At 42.4% G+C, this 20,952-nt stretch overlaps 1 protein-coding gene across 2 annotated transcripts in view; it reads right to left on the bottom strand.

Moving 5' to 3' along the window:
* The window catches only part of tspan4a (tetraspanin 4a), a 116,089-nt gene that overhangs the window by 29,566 nt on the left and 65,571 nt on the right, over positions 1-20,952 (bottom strand). The window lies entirely within an intron of this gene.

Here is a 20,952-nt window from a genome sequence, read left to right as displayed (position 1 = left end):
TATAGCTCCAACATCTTCATCAAGTTTGTGGATGACAACTGTGGTGGGTCTCATCACCAACAAACATGAGGCTAACTACAGGACAGAGGTGAGCATAATCCGCTGACCATCAATGATGCAGCTGTGGAGAGGGTGAGCAGCACCAAGTTTCTGGGTGTGCACATAACAGAGGACCTCTCCTGGTCAACTCCACATCACTGGCCAAGAAAGCTCAGCAATGCCTCTACTTCCTCCGCAAACTGAGGAGAGCCAGAGCCCCAGTTCCCATCATGTGCTCTTTCTACTCTGGCACCATTGAGAGCATCCTTACCAGCTGCATCACTGTGTGGTTTGGAAGCTGCACCACCGCCAACAGGAGAACCCTGCAGCGCATAGTGGATGCAGCAGAAAAGATCTCTGGTGCCTCACTCCCCTCCCTCCTGGACATCTACAACACACGCCTAGCCCATAAAGCACAGAGCATTGCTGGTGACCCCACTCATCCATCGCACACGCTCTTCAGTCCCCTCCCATCGGGGAGGAGATTCAGAAGCCTCCAGGCCCGTACCTCAAGGTTGAGGGACAGCTTCATCCACCAGGCTGTCAGGAAGTTGAACTCTCTTCCCTCCCTCAGCCATCTGCTCCAACACAGAACTGAACTTTGACCCCCCCCCCCCCATACTGAAGTCTGGACTATTCTCCACCCATTCCTACTCCCAACATTAATCATGCACAAAATCACACAGATCTGCACAGTCACTGTACTATATAACAGTCTACATCAGCTGTTGCACTATGAACCACTCTCCACTTTCTTATACCATCCTGTGGAATTTACATTTATATTTTTATATTTTTTTAAACCTACTATGTGCCTTGATGCCCTTGTTGTAAATATTTGTAGCTTGTTTCTGTCACAAAAGTCACACATTTTTATTTATGTTTGTGTTATTGAGCCATTTGTGTTTATTGTATATCTGTGAAATTCTTGTTCTTGTCTCTGTGTCACTGTGTTACGTCTAACTGTTGTATTGTTACCAATGGCCTGAGAGAAACACAGTTTCAATCCTCTGTATGTCCTGTGCATATTGGAGAATTGACAATAAAGTTGACTTTGACTTTGACTAATATCCTTGTATGTGCTTGTACTTTTATAATTTTATACTTTTATAGTTTAAATTATATTTTTAAAAATTGCTCAAAAATTTACCCCCGTTCAAAAGTATGGGACCGAACAGCGGGAGGACTCGACTGCCAGGTTTTAAAAAATACAGATTTTAAATTATAAGCCGAAATAGTCGCTGAGTTCAGCCTCCACTCTAAGTCATGTGCAGGCACAGATTAATGCACAGGCTGACCTAGGCTGTAGCCTAGGGGCCCCACGTGTGCAAGGGCCCTGGATTGGCCAGACTATTTTTAACCCTTTCGCAGTAACTTATTTTTATGCAATGTAGCGTATGTTGTGTTACGTTTTCATCAGCATTAAGCTTCTCATAGTTTTCAGTTAGCATTCGCTATATTTTTAACGTTAAATAAATGTTTCCTCAAAGATAAAATTAGCTACAATTTTTCCAAGATAGTGTTCTAATCGCACCGGTTTTAGCATAGGCACTAAACGGCAAATCACACCAGTGTGACCGTACGCGCTAAAGGTTAATTATTTAAATTTACTTCAGAGGAAAAAAAAAAAACTTGAGCTCTATTGGCCCATAAGAAACATTTAAAACATTAAGCAGTTGATTGGGTAGATGTGGCCAGGTTCATAAGATCAATTTGGTTTTCAAATAATACATCACTGCTACTGGACAGCATGGTAGCAAAATGTCAAAAAGAAAATATGATGGCGGGGCACAAAAACGAAAAGCACGGCAAAGAACACTGTGGCCAAGATCTAAAATTTCACAATGCAATTGCCCCGATTAAAAAAGTGTGCACCGGTTACAATTTGAGATGAACTTGGGATGCATTGTTTCTAACATCTTTCCATCGGTAAAATCCGATTTATGTATATATAATTATTAGTAGAGGCCCAATGTCTTTATTATTTAGAAATGTGACCAATAATTTTATATTTAGATTGATTCCTCTATGGTGTCAGATTTATGTCAAAAGTCGCGAGCGCAGGAAACATGCTCGTGAGGGCAGAAAACATGCTCACACACAAAGGAGCCACCATGCGCGAGAGAATTTCTGCTTGGCAAGCACTAGAGGGCATACGCTGAGTTTTTTGACAATTTGGGGCGGAAACCAAGGGAGGCGCTGGCCCTCTTATGATTGGTGACTTTCAACGCAATCACACCCACACAACCTCTTTGAACCTTAATTGACTTTGAACCTTAATTAATTTTATGCGCTCGCAAGCACTTGCGAGCATGTTTCCTGCGCTTGTGAGAACGTTTTCTGCGCTCGCGACTTCTGACATAAATCTGACGCCACATTCCTCCTCTCTAAACTGTTTCTCAAGCGCGCTCTCTCTCTCTCCACTGCTGTCACTTCTTGTCAAGTCCCTCGACCAAGTCTTGCACGAGGTGTGTCCGGGCGAGTCACAGATTGTCATGGAGGAGGAAGAGCAACACATTCCACCAAATTGCTACAAATTAAATGTTTGGCGGCACTTCGGATTTTTCAAGACAGACGGAAAATTTGACAAGACAGATGCAATTTGCAAAATATGCCATGCCGCTATAAAGTACACAGGCAGCACGACTAACTCAAGTACTCACCTGAAGCTAGAGAAATGTCAGAACTCAGGCAGGGACTCAAGCGCAGACAGAGGAGATGGATGCCAAAAACGGGTTTAATAATCCAAACGGGTAATCCACAAAACAAAGTCAGGGCAGGCAGAGTCAAAAACCGGCCAGACACGGCGACCAAAACCACAGGGCAAGAATGAGGAACGAAGTCAGGAAAAACAGGCAAAGTCCAAAACCAGAAAAACACGGTAAACATTCCACAAATCAGGTCCAGAAATCGTAGTCAAGAATAAACAGGTAAAGCAAAAGGAACCAACAGGCAAACCAAAACAGCCGGAGAGTAGCGAAACAGCAAACTGAGACGAACTGGCAAACAAGACAGAGACAAGCAGGGTAGATACAGGGATAGGCTGATGAGGTGATGGGAAGCAGGTGTGCAGGCAGGCAGGTGGAGACAATCAGGTGGGCGGAGAGTGGGGCAGGGCTAGAACACAAGGAAAACAAAAGCACATGGACAGGGAAAAGAAAACAACCGGCTAAGACGCCGCAGTCATGACAAGAAACAAATATGTTAAGTAAGTTAATTTGGGATTTGCTGTCTGCTTAAGAAGAACCAAAGAAATAAAATCAAGCTATATGTAATGTATTGAATTGCACAGCATCACATTCTTTTGCATCGCATCGTATCGTGTTGATTCGCATTGTGTTGAATCAAATCGTGTGGAATCGCACTACATCACAATAGGGGTGAATCATATCATATCACATTAGTAGTTGCATCATATGTGTCTTTAATGTATCGGATCGTTGGCAATGTATGGAGATGTGTATCGCATCGGCCTCAGTAATGGAGATGCACATCCCTATTTTATGCATGGCACTAAATTACTTCTTTTCTGGTAAAGCATGATGAGTAAGGGGGGCCCCCACACAAAGAGTAGCCTAGGGGCCCATGACCACCTTAATCCGCCATTGGTCATGTGTACACATTCCTTTGTCTCAGGGAGCTCACAGCATCAGACACAGAGGGAGGGGGAGGAAGGCGGCACATGGCATTATTATTTATTCTTCATTCTTCTTCTAGCTATGTCTAAACCGTTCACACTACATTCACCAAACCAATGTCAAATCAACCGGTTCATTCACTGTTGGTGTACTTGTACTTTTATAAATTTGTAGTTTTATAGTTTTAATGATATTTAAAAAAAACACTCTAATTTTACTCCCATTATAAATTGTAATCTGCTACAGACTTTTCAAACTGCCATATTCCCTCCCATCTCCTACAGGCTATCTCTCCCACATTCTTGCCTGCACTCTCTCACATTATTAACACATCACTCACCACTGGCACCTTCCCCTCTACGTTTAAGCAGGCTACAGTAACCCCACTACTCAAAAAATCTATGCTTAGCCCCTCCCAAATAGAAAACTACAGACCCGTCTCTCTCTCCTCCCTTTCTAAAATCTAAAATTCTAAATCTAAAACCCTTGAACAAGTTGTTTTCACCCAGGTCTCTGCTTTTTTCTTCCAGAATAACTTGTTGGACTCCAATCAGTCAGGATCCAAAACCGGCCACTCCATTGAAATGGCCCTCCTGTCTGTTGTCGACACACTGCGGGCGGCAAGAGCCTCCATTTCGTCGGCCCTCATCCTAGTAGACCTGTCCGCCACATTTGACACAGTGAACCACCAGATCATCCCATCCACCCTCATTGATGTGGGCATCACTGGCACTACACTTCACTTGTTCAAGTTCTACATCACAGACAGATCATTTAAGGTATCCTGGAGGGGGTGGGGAGTCCAAGTCCCACCAGCTAACCACTGGGGTACCTCAGGGATTAGTGCTTGCCCCCCTCCTCTTCCCTCTATATACAACTGCTCTGAGTCCAATCATCCAGGCGCATGGCTTCTCCTACCACTGCTATGACAATGACACCCAGCTCTACCTCTCGTTCCAACCTGATGACCTCAGTGTCAGAGCGCGGATCTCTGCCTAACTTTCAGATATCTCAGCCTGAATGAAGGAGTGCTACCTTCAACTGAACATATCCAAGACTGAGCTCCTAGTACTCCCAGCCAGCCCGTCGATCCAGCAAGACATCACCATTCAGCTCGGCTCAATGACACTGACAGCATCCAGATCTGCAAGGAACCTGGGGGTTGTGATTGATGGCCATCTTAAATTTACTGACCACATTGCTACGACTACCAGATCATGCAGATTTGCGCTGTACAACATCTGGAAAATCAGGCCATACTTATCTGAGCGTGCTGTGCAGCTCCTTGTCCAGGTACTGGTCATCTCAAGACTGGACTACTGCAATGCTCTTTTAGCTGGCCTACCTGCATGCAATATTAAACCTCTGCAGTTGATACAAAACGCGGCTGCACATTTGGTTTTCAACCAATCTAAAGGGCTCATGTTACACCTTTCTTAATCTCATTCCACTGGCTCCCTGTAGCTGCCCGCATCATGTTCAAGGCCTTGATGCTCATGTAAAGGGTGACCAACAAAACTGCACCTAAGTACCTACACTTACTGCTGCAACCCGACTGCTACGCTCTGCTACCGAACGGTGCCTGGTGGTTGCATCGTGCATTATGGCGTTAAATCACTATCCAGGACTTTCTCCGCCGTTGTCCCCGGTGGAGGAATAAACTTCCACACCTCATCCATTCTGCTGAGTCCCTCTTTGTCTTCAAGAAATATCTGAAGACACAGCTCTTCCGCTCTCACCCCAGCACCTGAGCACACTTCCCCCTATCTCCTACTAAACTAAAAAAAGTAATGGTTTGGTTGTAATAGTTTAATGTAATGGTTTGGTTGTAATGGTTTAATGTAATGGTTTGGTTGTAATGGTTTAACACACTTTCTAGCTTTACCTGCTAGTTGGTACCTCGTCTGGCCAACCTCTAGAACTTGTGTCTTCTAGTATTGTTGTTGACTATTGTTGTTAGGTTTTTCCCTTGTGTTGTATTGTTGTATTGTATTGTCCATTCAGAATGGACTAGGGATATGACGATCACATCTAAGATGGTGGCACCCTGCGGAGTGGAGCTACTCTAAAAGAAACAAAGCAAAAAGAAACTGAACAAAACAAAGACAAAAACAAAATGAAAATGCCACTGAAGAAAGCCAGTAATGCAGCTGAGGAACAGTTAGAGGAGATTAGAAAACCTCTGAATTGCATGTCAGATGAGCTGAGCAAAGTGGCTAAACAACAGGTGATGCTACTTGATCTGATGGATGTAGTCAAACAACTGAACAACCTTGGTAAAGAGAAGGATCAGAAAATTGATGACCTGGAACAATACACAAGAATGGAGGACTAGATACCACACATCAAACTTATGACAGAACTATGGCCGGAGGTAAAGACGGGGAGGACGCCCCAACAGAGGAACTACAAACGCTGCAATGGCATAAAATTCTTTGAAAGTAAAAACATGAGCATTCACAGTAACAATGTCACAGCTTGCCAGCTTGCCCTTCCCCAAAAGGACAGCAAAACAAAGCCTGCCATAATAGTTTAGTTTGTGAATTGAAAGCAAAAGACTGAGCTAGTGAGGCAGGCAAAAGCGGAAGGGTACAGGAGTGTACTTGAATGAGCATCTTACAAAAAAAACTCCAACATTGCCAGACATGCATACATCCTAAGGAAACAAAAGATACAAGCAACATGGACAAGAAACTGCGACAAGCGACGATATGGCTAAATGGAACACCTGAAGAAGCCAAAGTAGTTACGATAGGAAAACTCAAAGACTTAGACCAATACAGATAAGGAACTATAAACTCTTGCCAGCTTGTGCTGATACCATGAAATTTTTCTGTTCTGAGACATCGATGGCTGTGTATTTTGTGGTCATTGGTTTGGATTGTGTGGGGGAGCATTTCAATGGACTATATAGTAAGTATGAAAATTTGAACTTAAAAACTTTTAACTTCACAGACCACAAAATGTATGAAATTGAAAATGATATTGACCCGGAAAACCACTTTTACAATAACATCAACAACAATTGCAAGTACTACACAGATGAACAATTCAACAGTAATGTGAAAATGGAAGGTGCTTTATCAATAATACACTTCAACAGTCTCTGTAGAAACTTCTCTAAAATTAAGGATTATTTGTGTCAATTCAATAAATTTAATGTAATCCCTGTATCTGAGACTTGGCTTGATAATGAGAAAATTTATGATGTGGAACTGGAAGGATATGAGTTGTTTACGATTAATAGGGTTAATAAAAAAGGAGGATTTGCACTGGTATGTTGATACAGCTTTAAGATGCAGCATGGTTAAAAGTATGTCAAACACCATAGAAAATATTTTTTGGATTATCTAAAAGATTTGGGCAACCTTTGTGAGGCATGGTCTGAAGATGATATGTACCAAGTTTGGTAAAGATTGGACAGGATTTGTAGGAGGAGTAGCAAAAAAACACTTTTTGTAAAAATTCAAAATTGCAGAAAATGCAATGTGGCAGACTTTGACAGCAATGGGTGTGTTGGACTCGGCTTGACCTAAGGAATCTAGGGAAAAAAGAATTTTGAAAAAATTCCAACAGGGTCAGGAGTTATGGCCAAAAATGTTAGCTGAAATTTCACCTGATGGTGGTGCTAGAGGGCTTAATTTACTGACCCCAAAATTGGTGAGTGGACAGCTGGGACTGTCCTCTATGAGTGCCAAATTTCATAAAAAGCATACAAAGGGAGCTATGGGCTGCCATAGACTCCCAAGGCAGATGTATAATAATAATAATAAATATACAGTAGCTGCAAGCAGCAATGAAGGGGTCAAGCACCTCAGGGCCACCAGGTAGACAACTACTCAGAACAACCCCTGAACCAATCCTGGAGGAACCAATCCATCACAGGCTGAACAGACACATTGACACCCACTCTTACACTCACACCTATGGGCAATATAGCATTGGTCTACATGGAGTTGCTGCACGTAGGCTGGATTATAATATCATGTGGATAGGTCGGTATACTCATCTTGGTGAATAGGTTGGGCCATCTAGGTGCTGTGTAGGTCAATTGACATTACCTGAATGTGTTTGGACTCTGGTAGAAAAACCCAGAGCAGTACTGCTACCCATTTGCACTACCGCACTGCCCCCCACTACATATATTTCAAGCTTAAACATAAGCAGTGCCATAAAATGCAGTGTGCCTTCTTGGGACATTGCAATGAGAAGTGCCAACGCTGTTGGAGGAGTGCAATTTTTGGGTATTTGAAAAAAATCCAAAATCATGGGAAAAATGGCAGAGAACATACCATATTAGCTGAATATAATAAAATGTCCCTGATGTCCCTGACCCCTCATTTTTTAACACCTTTTTTGGCAAAACTTTGTGAAGATCAAATCTTATTTTTTAAAAGAAATCATTTCATTTGATACCACCAGGCTTCTAAATAGCTTCATACCCCAGGCTGTGAAGATCATGAACACTCTTGCTCCCCCCCCCCTCACTGAACCATTAATCCCCCCATAGGACCAGACAGACACTATTCTCCACTAATGCAATCCATTTAATGCTGCACCTGGCACTTTTTGTACAGACAAAAAAAAATCATTTATTGACAGTACATGCTGCTATTCCCCTCCAACTATACATTACATTACATTACATTTAGGTCATTTGGTAGACGATTTTATCCAAAGTGACTTTGAGGAACAGCAAGCAAGCAAGCTACGGTAGTGTAGGAGACCTTGGAGTAAGCTTTAAGTGCAGCCTAAACAACTAAACTCAGCTAAATAAGTCAGGAAAGTAGAAAACAGAGGTAAACGAGGTGAAAACACAAGGATAGACAGGCAGAGGAGACAAACAAGCAGTGACAGGAGAAAGAAGTGCGAGGCAGAAAGTACGCGGAGATGGAATTGTGTTAGAGTTGTTAGAAATTGTTAGGAGAGGAGGTGCTCTCGGAAGAGCTGGGTCTTCAAGAGGTTCTTGAAGATAGAGAGGGACACCCCTGCTCTGACAGCGTAGGGTAGCTCGTTCCTCCAGCGGTGAACTACATATGAGAATAATCTGGACTGAGATTGCCTTGTGTGCAGGGATGGCAATGCTAGACGACGTTCCTGGGAGGAACGTAACGGCTGAGAAGGAGAGTAAGACTGTATGATTGACCTCAAGTATGACCCAGATGTCACTGTGTAGGCAAGCATGAGAGACTTGAATTTGATACAGGCAGCCACGGGTAGCCAATGGAGCTCAATGAGCAATGGGCTGACATGGGCCCTCTTGGGCTGATCGAAAACCACCGATCGCGCCACCACGTTCTGAGCCATTTGTAGTGGTTTCACCACACATGCTGGGAGGCCAGCTAGGAGGGCATTGCAATAGTTGAGGCGCGAGATAACCATAGCCTGTACCAGAAGCTGGGTAGCATATTGAGTCAGGTGGGGCCGGATTTTGAGGATATTGTATAGTGCAAAGCAGCACGATCGAGAGACTAAGGCAACATGGTCCGAGAAGGACAATTTGTCATCAATCATGACGCCCAGGTTTCTTGCAGCCTTAGAAGGTTTGAGAGTATTTGAGGCAAGCTTTAAATTGATGCTGTGATGCATGGATGGCTTGGCTGGGAGTTCCATCTTAGAGAGGTTTAGCTGAAGGTGGTGTGCCTTCATCCATAGGGATATGTCTGCAAGACAGTCCGTGATCCGCACCAAGACTGTGGGGTCATCAGGCGGGAACGACAGATGTAGCTGAGTATTGTCTGCGTAACAGTGATATGAGAGGCTATGTGAGTGGATAACCGGGCCTAGAGAGGTGGTGTAGCTTGAAAAGAGGAGGGGCCCCAGCACCGAGCCTTGGGGTACCCCTGTAGAGAAGCGATGGGATGAGGACGTCTGTCCTTGCCATAACACATTAAACGAGCACCCAGTGAGGTAGGATTCAAACCAAGCCAATGCTTTGCCCGAGATGCCCATAAAACTATACCATAAAGACATGCCGCCATAGAGTCATGCTGCTATTCCCCTCCAAATGTTTACAAAACTGAGTGTATTGTTTATGGATATATGTTGTTTTAATTCTCTTTGTAATTTATACAGCCTGTTGATGTAGGAGAAACCGCATTTCATTCTTAATTGTAGTGTGCATGATAAAATGACAATAAAGGAAATCTCAATCTGAAATCAATTTAATAAAATACACTGAATAAAACAAGGTACTCTGATATATTTTCTACATCTGTTAGATGAAATTACCACATTTAAATAAAAATAAAAATAAAGTAGTCTACTGGGATTTCTAATACCACTCAACAATCTCAGATAAATGATGCCATCTGCTGTTCTTAATGTATAATGATATTAAAAGGTCTAGTCCTCCCATGTAAGACAACCCCACTTTTCAGATGTAATTTCTGAAGTAGAAAAAAAAACCACCGTCTAACATTCAGGCCAATATGGAAAGTCCAAGTGTTTCTTCAACAGTATTTAGTGTATTAGGTGTGGCAATAGGTCGAAAGGTGCAGCAAATGTGCTTATTTTAAGTGCTACAAACTGATTGTATCTTAGCAGCCATGCCATTTGGACACTGAAGTATGTGTTCATTTTCCAGTTAGGACCTGATATGTAATGATGTAATGACCTACAAAAAATTGGTCGCAATATCTGCTTTTCTTTGTGTGGTCTGTGCCTTGTGATGTCCATTAGAACAACATGTCATTAAAAACTAAGTACATGGACACATGGGTGTTTAAACCTGTTTTTCAGTATAGCATCCCAAAGTGGCCAAATTTCATTAAACTTGCTGCGTGGCACCCAGGCCTAATTGTAAGCATGTGTATCGACTTTTATGCCAATGAACAAAAGCATTGCAGAGATATGGCCACTCTTTATGGTGACTTCACGGGTGAATTTGTGGGTACACTGCGGCCACATTGTTCATCCTGACAACTATCCTTTAACAACTGTTAAAGACAATGGTCCAAAGAGGTAATACACAAAACCTCATTGTGCCATAACTCTAGGAGGAGGTGGTTAAATGTGTTTTTGACAAAATCAAAGATGGATGAAACACAAAATGGCTGATGTAGAGGTTTCATAGGTTCCCAGATAGGATCCTTAACTTTGAGGAAGCACAAGAAATTTAGTTGAGATATCTGCTTTTCTGCCAGAGTAATGGGTATTTCAATACTTTTAATGGTATAGCGCCCCAAGTGGCCAAATTTCATGAAACTTGGTGCGTACCCAGTGTTGCTAATACCAACAAAGTGTACCAAGTTTGGCATCACTCCAACAAAGCACTGCTGAGATATAACTCACTTCCTGCTTTGGTGTCTTCACCATGGAATTTCATTGGACGACAGTGGCCGTATCGCTTGCCCTAGCAAAATTCTTTGAATAACTTTTGGTCAGAACCCTCTGTAGATGAGGATCAACGATCTAGGACTAGTTTGCAAAAGTAGGTTTTTCGAAAAATTGAAAATAGGATTTTTTTTTTCAAAAATCCATTACAGTGGATGAGTCTATTCAATTCATCATGACCCACGGATTCAGCGGAAATAAGGATCACAGCTCTAGGACAAATGGTTCAAAAGTAATACGCAAAAATGTATTCTGAAATTTGGCCTGTTGGTGGCACTACAGAGATTGATGGATTGACTCCAAATTTGGTGCCTGGATACCATGGACTGTGCTCTATGAGGGTGCCAGATTCCACCAACATCCACTTAGGGCTTCTATGGCATAGAAAACCATTGAAAAAATGATAATACCAAGATGGCTGAAAAACAAAATGGCCAACACACAGGTTTCATGCTTTCCCAGCTAGGGTCCTTCACTGTGATGACGAACAAGAAATTTGGTTGAAACATCTGCTTTGGTTCCAAAGCTATAGGCAATTGAATTTTTTTTTCTCTGTTTTTCTGGTATAGTGCCCCCATATGGCCAAATTTCATGAAACTTGGTGGGTACCCAATATTCCCCCTGGCAATAAAGTATATCAATTTTGGCGTGACCAAGCATTGCTGACATATGGCTCACTTCCTGTTTTGGTGTCTTTGCCATGCAATTTCATTGGATGACAGCGGCCACATCGTTTGCCCTAGCAAAATTCTTTTAATAATTTTTGGTCACACCCATCCATGGGTCATCCTGATTCGAATTCACCCATTGGCTTTAAAGTCCTCCATATTGTATTTTTTGCCATTTTGAATTTTTCGAAAAACCTACTTTTGTGAACTAGTCCTAGACCGTTGATCCTATCACCACCAAGTTTGGTACGTAACATCTACAGATGGGTGTGACCAAAAGTTATTCAGTTATTTACAGAATTTTGCTACGGCAAATGATATGGCCACTGTTGTCCAATGATGGCAAAGACACCAAAACAGGAAGTGAGCCATATGTCAGCAATGCTTGGTTGGAGTCATGCCAAACTTGGTATACTTGATTGCCAGGGGGAATATTGGGTACCCACCAAGTTTCATTAAATGTGGCCACATGGGGGCACCACACCAGAAAAACAGAAACAAAAAATTAAATGCCTATCACTTTGGAACCAAAGCAGATGTTTGAACCAAAGATCTTGTGCATCATCACAGTAAACGACGCTAGCTGGGAAAGCATGAAATCTATGTGTTGGCCATTTTGTTTTTCCGCCATCTTAGTATTATCGTTTTTAAATGGTTTTCTATTTAAACTGACCGCCATCTGCCAATCAAATTTCAGCAGCATTTAAACTGACTTAAGTATGACCTATCATCATGAAACTTTGCAGGATTGTTTTGGATGTGTAAAATAGCAATCTGTATGAAAATTACATGGCAAACTCTCTTTCCACCACTCCCCCACTCAAAAACTACACTTTGCTACATTCCAAACAGCTACACCCAGATCAACATTCATTGACCCAGACACATAGACTCAAGTCAATTTTCACTGACCTGAGATGGCAACAATCATTTAGGTTCTTCTAATGGCAAACATTCTTGCATATAATACATGTATTTCACAATGGCCTAATATTGACCTATTTAACGTCTACATTACATGTCACATTTACATGAGAACTGTTATCTACAGGACAATAGGCTTAAGGTGATCAACTTTGGTGTAAATCCATGAAGGGGTGGCACTATAGCAAAGAAATGGCCATATCTCCTAAACCAATTCCCTAATAAAGTTAGAATTTTGTATAATGCATCTTGGTCAAGGGTCCTGATAAAGTCTTCAAGGACAAGTTGATGACTCAGAAACAATGGCAGCCATCACCCATTCAATGTTCCGCTGATGTGCTTGGACCCCATAATCACCACTTGCGGCTATATTTATTTTTATATTTCTGCACTAAAAGTGTTTGCACAGCAAAAACTATAGATGCTAGAGCTAGCAAACTTGGTAGATAGGTTCCTATTGTCACCCACTACTTAGGTAAAAAAAATTACCCCAATTGGCCAGATGGTTGCACTAAAGGAAGCCACAATGCGGTTTGGCCTATAACTCTTGAACCGTTTGGGGTAGAATTCTTTTTTTCTTCATTCCCTGGCTCCAGATGAACAAAAAATCTAATTGGACCAAAATGATGCACCATATTGGATTTTCCACCATTTTGAATTTTTTGTAAAATCTTTAAAATCTATCTCCTCCTAGACGGTTTGTCCGATTTGCACCAAATTTGGTACACAGCATCTTCAGACTAATATCGTTAAATGCTGTATAAAGAAAGTTGCTACATTAAAAGATGTGGCCACAGTAAGCCAATGAATTCTGCGAGTGTGGCCTCTATTGATATATTGAGGTATAACTCCTGAACGCAATGTCGAATCATCACCAAACTTGAGACCCCTTATCTACATGCCATTAGTGTTAATCCTACCAAATGTGGTCCAGATCAGTCCATAGGTAGCGCTATAGCAAACAAATGGTCATAACTCCTAAAGCACTTGCCCGATCAACTTGAGGTTTTGCACACTGTGTCCTGGTCAAAGATCCTAGTAAAGTCTATAAGGACAAGTTGATAGCTCAAACAAGATAACCGCCATCAGCCAATCAAATTTCAGCAGCTCTTAAACTGACTTCACTATGACGTATCATCATGAATCTTGGCAGGTAGGTTCCTATGGTCACCCACCACTCAGGTTAGAAAAATTAGCTTATTTGTGCTTGGACCCGGGAATTGCTGCTTGCAGCTATATTTAGGGGTCCAAATACCAAAGGTGCTGGAACCCTATTGTTTTTACTTGGATTATTATTATTATTATTCTTCCGCTGCTTTTTCAATCTTGGCCATAAAACCAAAACTGTGCATCAAAAAGTCATCAAAATTGGTAGGAAGGTAGAGGACCATCTCCTGAACAATTGTATCCAATAAGTCATCCATAGGTCACATGACCTGGCAGCCATCTTGGATTGAAATTGCCATCTTTAAAAGCTCAGCCCACTTGAACCATTTGACGAAACGTCACGAAACTTGGTATACAGGTTCCCCTCATCACAAGGAACAATTTTGCCTCTTGAAACTTTGAAGTCTGCCATATTGGATTTTGAGCTAATTTGCATAATTATGATTTCAGCAAAAATGACATCTTCTCCTGAACGGTTGGGCAGATTTGCACGAAACTTGACACACGTCATCTTGAACAAAATCCTTGAAAAACATGGCCGCCACAAGATAATCAAGTTGCTTAATTTACTAATTAATATGCAAATGAGCCAATATCATTCACCCTTGAATCAATCATTCTGAAATTTCTTCTGCACAATGACAAGGCCTCTGATAGGATATTCCAAATTTGAAAGCAATCTGTCAAAAAACACAGACACCACAAGTGTTTGAATATGCCCATTTTGAACCCAATTTTTAATATGTGAAAAATATACTTAAAAATCTTCTTCTCATGAACTGTAACTTCAATTGATGCAAAATTTCATTTGTAGGGCCTTTGGGGTATGCTCTATCTAAATTGCGAAGGAATAGTCGCTACGTCAAGTAACACTAGAGCTATGTGTCAATCAATTTGCAAGGGTGACATAATGAGTTTTTGACATTTAATACTGATGTGCTTCTGAACCACTGTGCTGATCGGCACAAAACTTGGTATGTGAAACCCTTACACTGACCCTGAGGTTGCATTAACTGAATATTTCCCGTCATTGACAGAATATTTCTAACAATGACAGAAAAATTAGACGGTTGTCCGTCATCATCAGCTGTAGTCATCATTACTGCTGACATCTGACATCTTCAACACATCGTAAATAAACAACAGAGGACTCATTCCGATGGCGTCCACATAATCGCCAGGGATTTCAACCAAGCACGCTTAAAGACTGTGCTCCCCAAACTCCACCAGCATGTCAAGTGTCCTACTAGGGGGGAAAATACACTTGTTCATATCTACACCAACATTAAGCATGCTTACACAGTGACGCCCCTCCCCCACCTAGGACAATCCGACCATCTCTCTCTGCTCCCCATCCCGGCCTACACCCCCCTCAGAAAGCAAACAAAACCAAGCACACAAACCATCAGAACCTGGCCTGAAAATGCTCTCCCTCAGTTACAGGACTGTTTTGCTTGTACAGAATGGAGCATCTTTGAACAGCAGGACCTGGAGGCATACACAGAGACTGTGCTTTTCTACATAAAGAGCTGTGTAGAAAATGTCATAGTGGACAAACGCATCCAGGTTCTTCCAAACAGGAAACTCTGGATGATGAGTGAAGTCCAGGATCAGAGCTCGTAACTCTGCCTTCAGGACAGGAGACAGCTCATTGTACAGCATTGCCAGAGCCAACCTGAGGAGAGGAATCCAACATGCCAAGGAGGTCTACAGGAGGGCTGCCTCACGGACAACAACCCTCGGCAGATGTGGAGGGGCATCCAGGCTATAACCAACTACAAAGGCCAGAGCCCAATGACCACCGGCAGCAGCAGCAGGCTGGCAGAGGAGCTGAACAGCTTCTTTGCCCGCTTTGAGACCACCACACACCTGCATACACTGCTTCCCCACAACTCCAGCACCACCCCTCTCTTTCTCCAGGGGGTGAGGAGGACACTGAGAGCAGTGAACCCCAGGAAAGCTGCTGGACCTGACAGTATCCTAGGGGCTGTGGTCAAGGCATGCACAGACCAGCTGGCAGGGATCCTCACCAAGCTGTTCAACCTCTCCCTGACACATGCCACCGTCCCTTCATGTCTGAAGGCCGCCACCATCATCCCCATTCCAAAAAAACCTGCCATAGACAGCCTCAGTGACTACACACCCATAGCCCTCACGTCTGTAGTCATGAAGTGTTTTGAGCGGCTAGTCTCTCAGCACATCAGAGACTGCCTCCCTCCCTCCTTCGACCCCCACCAGTTTGCTTATAGAGCGAACCATTCTACTGAGGACGCCATCGCCATAACACTTCACAGAGCGCTGAGTCATCTGGAGAACCGGAAGAGCTATGTGCGGATGCTCTACGTGGATTACAGCTCAGCGTTTAACACAATCATCCCGGACATATTAGTTACCAAACTGTTCAAACTACAGATCCCCCTCCTCACCTGCACCTGGATTAAACATTTTCTCACAAACCACCCACAATCTGTCAGACTTGGCCCCCACCTCTCCTCCACGCTCACACTCAGCACTGGTTCTCCTCGGGGCTGCATGCTGAGCCCCCTACTGTACGCCCTGTACACTTATGACTGCACTCCATTCCACCCAACCAACGGCATCATCAAGTTCATGGACGACACTACCGTGGTTGGGCTCATCTCCGATGGGGATGAGACGGCATACAGGGCTGAGATAGGGAAACTGTCTGTGTGGTGCTCAGAAAATAAGCTGTCAGTGAACGTCCTTAAAACAAAGTAACTTATCATGGACTTCAGGAAACACAGGCAAGATCACGCCCCTTCCCTCTCCTCATCAACGGAGAACGTGTGAAAACTGTCACCACCTTCAGGTTTCTGGGCACCCATATCTCTGCAGATCTCTCCTGGACATCCAACACCAAGGCCTTAGTGAAGAAGGCTTAGCAGCGGCTGCACTTCCTGTGTGTCCTCAGGAATAACAACCTGGATAAGAAGCTGCTGCTGGCCTTCTATCACTCCTCTGTGGAGAGCATATTAACATACTCTCTGGGGGTGTGGTACGCAGGCTCCATAGCTGAGGACAGAAAGACTGTGCAGAGAGTTATTAACACCACCCAAAAAATTATCGGCTGCTCTCTGCCGTCCCTAGACAACATATCCAGATCCCGTTGCCTCAGTAAAATTAAGGCCATCACAGGAGACCCCTCACATCCCGCCTATCACCTGTTTGACCTGTTGCCCTCTGGATGGCGCTTCAGGTCAATCAAGTCTCACACCACCAAACTAACCAGCATCTTCTTCCCCTGGGCCACACGGACTGCTAACAAACACTGACAACCACCCCCCCCCCCCCCCCCCCCCCCCCACCTCAATACAACTGTGCAATTCCACTGTGCACTTTATGTAGTTTTTAAAAGGCCATATTTATTGCACAAGTTTTTCTTTATATTTACAAATGTGTCTTTTTAAATTTGTATTTTATTGTATTTTATTACATTTAAGTAATTCACACCCCTGTCCAGTTGGTGGCGAGCGTGCATATTAATTAGCTATTGTCTAGTCTTGTCTTTGATCTCACGTGCATGACATCATTGTCTAGGTGGCTTTAGCCATCGCATTGGTAGGCTGTATCGCTACATACCATTGCAAAATGTCACGCAGCTGAGTGTCCTTTAAAGTTTCTTTAAAAAGTCCAGTTATTGTGATGGCGTTGATAAACGAGGTGAAAAAGAGAGATTGATGGGGTGGAGGATGAAGGACAAGCAAGCAATACTGTCAACGTTTATCAGCCAGCAGTAGCTAATGTCATGGGGCAAGCAAGTGGCAGCAAGGAGGTCAAGAGGGAGTCCGGGTTCAGTGGGAGCAGGAGTTCATGTGGCTGAGGAGTGAAGATTAGGGTTGGGTATCGTTTGGGTTTTTTCCAATACTGGTGCTAAAGTGATACTTTTAAAATGGTAACGGTGTCTGTATGGTCACACCGGTGTGATCAGCCATTTAGCATGTATGCTAAAACCGGTGCGATTAGAACACGAGAATGGAAAAATTCTAGCTAATTCTAGCTTTGAGGAAACAGCGATTTAACATTAAAAAATATAGCAAATGCAGCGGTGAAAACTATGAGAAGCTTAATAACGCTAATGAAGGCATAATGCACATATAACTTAACACTTGCGCTACATAGCATAAAATAAGCAGTGGCGAACCGTGCCTATCAAAACTGGGCCTTCTGTACCTCCCAAAAAAGCAAAAAAAAAAAAAAAACGGGGCGTCCCTGCCCATTTTTGCGCTTTAGGCAAAATATAATTTGCAATTAGAACACGAGATTGGAAAACATTTTAGCTCATTTTAGCTTTGAGGACACAGCAATTTAACATTAAAAAATACAGCAAATGGGGCGGTGAAAACTACAAGAAGCTTAATAACGCTAAAGAAAAAATAACAAACCATGTAATGTAGACTAACATGCGCTATATAGCATAAAATAAGTTACGTGCGAAAGGGTTAAGATGACCTGCTGCGTTTTGGTGTTTTTGTGCACCAGTTAAACAGCTAAGATTCTCATAGCCTTTCCAATTCCACGCACCCTTGCTGGTCCAAAACAACAAGCACTCCCAACAGTAGAGCCTCTTGTGTCAAACTCAGCCTGTAAGATAAGTGTATTGTTCCCAATTGCTAGCCTGAAAATGACAACCATAGCCTGCTTTTGCAGGTTGGGCTGCCTTTTTAAACAATGTCCATCTTTTCATTGAACAGTCGTCTTGAAAAGGGTACTGATAAAAAGTCTGCGACAATATCATCTCCAGCTGTTGCCATTTTCGACGTCAGCTATCAATCGCTAGTTAGCACTGAGCTAGGTCTCTTATCTGAGCGAATGAGTAGGTCTTCTAGAATACCCTGGAGCCATGGGAAAATCTGAAAGAATACGCCCATTGGCTACAAATCCAAATATGATTGGTTCATACATTGGAAATTCATGTCGAAAATTGGGGGTAGCACTGGGCACATTGCTGGGCCCAGAGGGCGTCCTGTCATTGAACATCAAAATTTGATTGGCTGATGATTCTGTCACTAATGCTTGTTATAAATCAGATGTGTGGTCTTTCAACAAAAGGCTAGCAGTATCTGTAGTGCTGGTCCCATCGAGCTGAAATCACTGTTTAAGTGACTTTTTTGATGTAGGATATTCCAGTTCAACCATAACAAAACTAACCATGAGCAATTTTGTGGACATTACACTAACGAAAGTGATAACTAAATACTCAAGAAAGACATTTTACACACACTTGATTTTATTTTTATAGGGCCAGCAGAGAAGGCCCTGCTGGCCCTAAAGGCCCACCACTGAAAATAAGTTACATGTGAGGACCGTTAAGGGTTTAAAAAAAAGCACAAAATGACGGTCGATGACATTAAAGAACAAATTTTTTATTGCTAAAGCAAAATTGAACTTGAAATTGAACAATATATTAACTGTTAACAGTTTAAAGTATACTTAAATATATAAATATAAATAAATACAAAACACTTTACATAAAATAAAACTTAACCCAACTACAATAATTTAACACTAAATAATAGTTCTGTAACGTCCATTTCGGAGCACCATACGGCAAATATTTCAATCGCTCAAGCATTTAAGTGGCACAGAAGTGGCACCACTAAAATCTGCGTTGCGATTCGGTCCGGTCGATACCAGTCGTATAAGAACTTGTAAGGGTTTTGGTATCTCTGTTCATCTTTTCTCTCCATGCCCTTATAAATACAGTCTATAAGCTTGTTCTGTATATTAATTATTAAAAAATGAAAATGAATGAATGAAAATTAAATGCTAATAAATATGTCTTACTATAATTAAAAAATGAAAATTAAAATGACGGGTAATAATAGATTATGACGGAATTTTCACGACCCTGTCCATCAAAATGACAGACAACGAGAAAGTCTAACACAAACTCTGCACAGACCTCTGCCTAATTTATGAAGGAAAAGTTGTTATATCAAAGAACATGGCCACCACAAGCCAATCAAGTTGCTTCATTTACTAAGTAATATGCAAATATCATTCACTGTTGCATCAATCATTCTGAAATTTCTTGTGCACAATGACAATACCTCACTGACAGCATATTTCAAATTTGAGACAATAACAATCACCCCCTCCACAACATCCTGGGAGGCCAGAGAAGCAGCTGCAGGAGACGGCTCACTTCACTGCACTGCAGGACTGAACAGTTCAGGAGATCCTTTGTCCCCACTGCCATCAGGCTGTACAACACCTTAGCCAATGCCCAATAGCCAAGAGCCAATAGCCAACAGCTCTCTCTCTCTCTTTCTCACCCCAACCCCCCCCCCCCCCCCCCCTCACTCCATACCCACCACCCTCACCCACTGGGCTCTGTGCAATAATGTTTGTATTGTCTGTGCAATAACGCTTTCATTGTATTGTACTGTCTGTGAAATAATTCTTGTATTGTCTCTAATCTACTTCAAGTGAGCTACTGGACACCTGAATTTCCCCAAGGGGATGAATAAAGTATATCTATCTATCTATCTACAATATCTGTCTATCTATATACAGGGCATTGGACTGCAGAACAGCCCTTGTTGCTGCTCAGAATGTAGAATGAGGGAATGAGATGGAAAGAGAGATTGAGTGTGTGTGTGTGTGTGTGTGTGTGTGCGTGCATGAGAAACATAAAGATGCTGTATTTCTCTATTTTCTTGTGTTAAGGAGATTTCTGACAAAATACCACATGAGCGTTCAGTCCCCACATTATTTGCACCTTTGTATCTTTACAAAGAAAGCTGAAGCTAAATGATTGTAAAACCTAAGGCTAGGTTTTAGGACTAAAAGCTTTTGGGAATCAGCCTGTTGTAGCAGTGTTGTAGTATTGTTTTTAAGAATTCTGAAATGGTAGTCTGAGAGAGTTGTATTCTGAAATAATCCGATATTAATTCATAGTATTTAACGTCATCAAGGGAGATTTTACAGACCAAACTGTACATGGAAAAAAGGTTGGGTTGATGCAAACCCAGTGTGAAGGAGAGCCTTTACCACTTCTCCCTAAGTGTAAATTGTGTCAATTATTGGTTAATTGGTCACATGTGTGTGACTTGCTTGGGGAGCTGGCCTATTGGCTAACAAGTCACACCTGAGTAATTGAAGGCATATTAAATACAGGTGTGGCTAGAGAGCAGGAGGGAAGGCTCACTTTGTCCCTG

Source organism: Megalops cyprinoides, chromosome 8 (genome assembly GCF_013368585.1).
Source record: "Megalops cyprinoides isolate fMegCyp1 chromosome 8, fMegCyp1.pri, whole genome shotgun sequence".
Taxonomy (NCBI): domain Eukaryota; kingdom Metazoa; phylum Chordata; class Actinopteri; order Elopiformes; family Megalopidae; genus Megalops; species Megalops cyprinoides.
The sequence above is the reverse complement of the archived record's forward strand: the minus strand, read 5'-3'. Positions and strand labels throughout refer to the sequence as shown.